The sequence below is a fragment of the Boleophthalmus pectinirostris genome, unplaced genomic scaffold (assembly GCF_026225935.1).
Source record: "Boleophthalmus pectinirostris isolate CB_2022bp ecotype Guang Dong unplaced genomic scaffold, ASM2622593v1 HiC_scaffold_13, whole genome shotgun sequence".
NCBI classification, from domain to species: Eukaryota; Metazoa; Chordata; class Actinopteri; order Gobiiformes; family Gobiidae; genus Boleophthalmus; species Boleophthalmus pectinirostris.
In genome coordinates, this window is record NW_026571036.1 from 1,480,457 (window position 1) to 1,485,456 (window position 5,000).

Consider the following 5,000-nt stretch of genomic DNA (forward strand, 5'->3'; position numbering starts at 1 on the left):
TAGTCCTGGTTTAGACCTGGTTTAGACCTGGTTTAGTCCTGGTTTAGTCCTGGTTTAGACCTGGTTTAGATCTGGTTTAGATCTGGTTTCAGTCTTGGTTTAGACCTGTTTTAGACCTGGTTTAGTCCTTGTTCAGTCCTGGTTTAGACCTGGTTTAGATCTGGTTTAGATCTGGTTTCAGTCCTGGTTTAGTCCTGGTTTAGTCCTGGTTTAGTCCTGGTTTAGACCTGGTTTAGACCTGGTTTAGACCTGGTTTAGTAGTCCTGGTTTAGACCTGGTTTAGACCTGGTTTAGTCCTGGTTAGACCTGGTTTAGACCTGGTTTAGTCCTGGTTTAGTCCTGGTTTAGACCTGGTTTAGATCCTGGTTTAGTCCTGGTTTAGTCCTGGTTTAGACCTGGTTTAGACCTGGTTTAGACCTGGTTTAGTCCTGTTTAGTCCTGGTTTAGAGTCCTGGTTTAGTCCTGGTTTAGACCTGGTTTAGACCTGGTTTAGTCCTGGTTTAGACCTGGTTTAGTCTGTTTAGTCCTGGTTTAGACCTGGTTTAGTCCTGGTTTAGTCCTGGTTTAGACCCAGTCCTGGTTTTAGTCCTGGTTTAGACCTGGTTTACCTGGTTTAGTCCTGGTTTAGTCCTGGTTTAGTTTAGTGGTTTAGACCTGGTTTAGTCCTGGTTTAGACCTGGTTTAGACCTGGTTTAGTCCCTGGTTTAGACCTGGTTTAGTTCCTACCTGGTTTGGTTAGTCCTGGTTTAGTCCTGGTTTAGTCCTGGTTTAGACCTGGTTTAGACCTGGTTTAGACCTGGTTTAGTCCTGGTTTAGACCTGGTTTAGTCCTGGTTTACCTGGTTTAGTCCTGGTTTAGTCCTGGTTTAGAGTCCTGGTTTTGGTTTAGACCTGGTTTAGTCCTGGTTTTAGACCTGGTTTAGACCTGGTTTAGACCTGGTTTAGACCTCCTGGTTTAGACCTGGTTTAGACCTGGTTTAGTCCTGCTGGTTTAGACCTGGTTTAGTGGTTTAGTCCTGGTTTAGACCTGGTTTAGACCTGGTTTAGTCCTGGTTTAGACCTGGTTTAGACCTGGTTTAGGTTTAGTTTTACCTGGTTTAGTCCTGGTTTAGACCTGGTTTAGACCTGGTTTAGTCCTGGTTTAGACCTGTTTAGACCTGGTTTAGACCTCCTGGTTTAGACCTGGTTTAGACCTGGTTTAGACCTGGTTTTAGACCTGGTTTTGGTTTAGTCCTGGTTTAGTCCTGGTTTAGACCTGGTTTTAGACCTGGTTTAGAACCTGGTTTAGACCTGGTTTATCCTGGTTTTAGACCTGGTTTAGACCTGGTTTAGACCTGGTTTAGAACCTGGTTTAGTCCTGGTTTAGTCCTGGTTTAGACCTGGTTTAGACCTAGACCTGGTTTAGACCTGGTTTAGTCCTGGTTTAGTCCTGGTTTAGACCTGGTTTAGACCTGGTTTAGTCCTGGTTTAGTCCTGGTTTAGACCTGGTTTAGAGTCCTGGTTTAGACCTCCTGGTTTAGTCCTGGTTTAGACCTGGTTAGACCTGGTTTAGACCTGGTTTTAGTCCTGGTTTAGTCCTGGTTTAGACCTGGTTTAGACCTGGTTTAGACCTGGTTTAGTCCTGGTTTAGTCCTGGTTTAGACCTCCTGGTTTAGACCTGGTTTAGACCTGGTTTAGTCCTGGTTTAGTCCTGGTTTAGTCTGGTTTAGTCCTGGTTTAGTGGTTTAGTCCTGTTCAGTCCTGTTTAGACCTTGTTTAGTCCTGGTTTAGTCCTGTTCACTCCTGGTTTAGACCTGGTTTAGACCTGGTTTAGTCCTGGTTTAGTCCTGGTTTAGACCTGGTTTAGTCCTGGTTTAGTCCTGGTTTAGAACCTGGTTTAGACCTGGTTTAGTCCTGTTTAGTCCTGGTTTAGACCTGGTTTAGACCTGGTTTAGTCCTTGTTCAGTCCTGGTTTAGTCCTGGTTTAGACCTGGTTTAGTCCTCAGTCCTGGTTTAGACCTGGTTTAGACCAATTTAACTCGTCGATTGTTCATAAATTCAACACAAATTAAAAATCTCTCAGTCTTGGTCTTTCTTCCTCAGCAGAACTTCAGGCCCTGAGGTGTGAGGAGCACCTGTCTGCACACGCTTCATCCAGACGCCAACGTTTTATACCCACAAATACTCCTGGCCCCGCGATATCGATACTGTATCATCACATTAAACAACACGATATATCGATATTTGATATTTTGACTGAGGTGTCGGTTCTTTCTGTTGGAGCAGAAAGAAGTGAGATCGTGTCCAGTGTTTTTGTGATCAGAAAGAATCAGGGTCAAAACTCGTCTCAGTAAAATCTGTTTTTGTTTTTTTTTTGTTTTTTTTATTTTTTTATTGAGAGTCCAGACTTGATCTGAAACAAACTGCAGCTCAACTTTATGGAATTTAAAATCAAAATTCTACATCTTCTATAACAGGATGACGGCAAAAAGCAAGAGTTTAGACCTGGTTTAGATCTGGTTTCAGTCCTGGTTGTTATTTGACCCAGTTGTTTGTAAATGATCGTTTAAGTGCGTGTGTGTGTGTGTGTGTGTGTTTGCACGTGCGTGTAGTGTGTGTTGTTGGTCACGTGTGTGTGTGTGTGTGTGTGTGTTCAGTAGTCAGTGTGTGTGTGTGTGTGTGTGTGTGTCAAGTGTGTGTGTGTGTGTGTGTGTGTGTTCAGTGTGTGTGTGTGTGTGTGTGTGTGTGTGTGTGTGTGTGTGTGTCAGTGTGTGTGTGTGTGTGTGTTCAGTGTGTGTGTGTGTGTGTGTGTGTGTGTACAGTGTGTGTGTGTTGTGTGTGTTTGCACGTGTGTGTGTGTGTGTGTGTGTGTGTGTGTGTGTGTGTGTGATGTGTGTGTGTGTGTGTGTGTGTGTGTGTAAAAGTGTGTGTGTGTGTGTGTGTGTGTGTGTGTGTGTGTGTGTGTGTGTGTGTGTGTGGTGTGTGTTGTGTGTTGTTGTTTTCGTTGCTCTCGGTTTAACTCAAATAAAACTCTCATCGATCCGGAAAAAATCCCATTTTCAGAACACAAACTTTCCTCTGTGTTTAGACCTGGTTTAGTTCTGGTTTAGTCCTGGTTTAGTCCTGGTTTAGACCTGGTTTAGTCCTGGTTTAGTCCTGGTTTAGACCTGGTTTAGACCTGGTTTAGTTCTGGTTTAGTTCTGGTTTAGTTTGGTCCTGGTTTAGTTTAAATATCAAAATTAAAATAAGCACCAAGACTAAATCAATCTTAAATTAAATATTGAAAATAGGTCAAAATCTGTTTTTTTTTTGTTTGACTCTAAAATGGAAAAATTAAATCTCATTATATTTAATTGTTTTTGTTCTTCATTGAAATTTAAAAGAACAAACGGTTCTTGTACTTGTGTATTTTATGTTGAAGTAGCATTTGTGTTACTCGAGTACCTCATGTCTGTGTTTGTGTTACTCGAGTACCTCATGTGTCTGTGTTTGTGTTACTCGAGTACCTCATGTGTCTGTGTTTGTGTTACTCGAGTACCTCATGTGTCTGTGTTTGTGTTACTCGAGTACCTCATGTGTCTGTGTTTGTGTTACTCGAGTACCTCGTGTCTGTGTGTTGTTGTTCCTGGAGTACCTCATGTCGTGTTTGTGTGTTTGTGTGACAGGAGTACCTCATGTCGTGTTTGTGGTTTCAGGTCGCGGGAGTACCTCACGTCGTGTTTGTGGTTTCAGGTCGTGGGAGTACCTCACGTCGTGTTTGTGGTTTCAGGTCGCAGGAGTACCTCATGTCGTGTTTGTGTGTTTGTATCACAGGAGTACCTCATGTCGTGTTTGTGGTTTCAGGTCGCGGGAGTACCTCACGTCGTGTTTGTGGTTTCAGGTGGTGGGAGTACCTCATGTCGTGTTTGTGGTTTCAGGTCGCGGGAGTACCTCACGTCGTGTTTGTGGTTTCAGGTCGCGGGAGTACCTCACGTCGTGTTTGTGGTTTCAGGTCGCGGGAGTACCTCACGTCGCGTTTGTGGTTTTCAGGTCGCGGGAGTACCTCACGTCGTTTTTTGTGGTTTCAGGTCGCGGGAGTACCTCACGTCGCGTTTGTGTTTCAGGTCGCGGGAGTCCTCACGTCGCGTTTGTGGTTTCAGGTCGCGGGAGTACCTCACGTCGTGTTTGTGGTTTCAGGTCGTGGAGTACCTCACGTCGTGTTTGTGGTTCAGGTCGTGGGAGTACCTCACGTCGTGTTTTGTGGTTTCAGGTCGTGGGAGTACCTCACGTCGTGTTTGTGGTTTCAGGTGGTGGGAGTACCTCACGTCGTGTTTGTGGTTTCAGGTCGCGGGAGTACCTCACGTCGTGTTTGTGGTTTCAGGTCGTACTCACGTCGTGTTTGTGGTTTCAGGTGGTGGGAGTACTCACGGTGTTTTGTGGTTTTCAGGTCGTGGGAGTATCTCACGTCGTGTTGTTGGTTTCAGGTCGCGGGAGTACCTCACGTCGTGTTTGTGGTTTCAGGTGGCGGGAGTACCTCACGTCGTGTTTGTGGTTTCAGGTCGCGGGAGTACCTCACGTCGTGTTTGTGGTTTCAGGTCGCGGGAGTACCTCACGTCGTGTTTGTGGTTTCAGGTGGTGGGGTACCTCACGTCGTGTTTGTGGTTCAGGTCGTGGGAGTACCTCACGTCGTGTTTGTGGTTTCAGGTGGTGGGAGTACCTCACGTCGTGTTTGTGGTTTCAGGTCGTGGGGTACCTCACGTCGTGTTGTGGTTTCAGTAGTACCTCACGTCGTGTTTGTGGTTTCAGGTCGCGGGAGTACCTCACGTCGTGTTTGTGGTTTCAGGTCGTGGGAGTACCTCACGTCGTGTTTGTGGTTTCAGGTCGCGGGAGTACCTCACGTCGTGTTTGTGGTTTCAGGTCGCGGGAGTACCTCACGTCGTGTTTGTGGTTTCAGGTCGTGGGAGTACCTCACGTCGTGTTTGTGGTTTCAGGTGGTGGGAGTACCTCACGTCGTGTTTGTGGTTTCAGGTGGTGGGAGTACCT

At 45.8% G+C, this 5,000-nt stretch overlaps 1 protein-coding gene across 2 annotated transcripts in view; it reads left to right on the top strand.

Annotated features, from left to right (window-relative positions):
* Window positions 1-5,000, top strand: part of cnksr3 (cnksr family member 3) — a 37,851-nt gene that overhangs the window by 9,415 nt on the left and 23,436 nt on the right. The gene's annotated exons all lie outside the window — the stretch shown is intronic.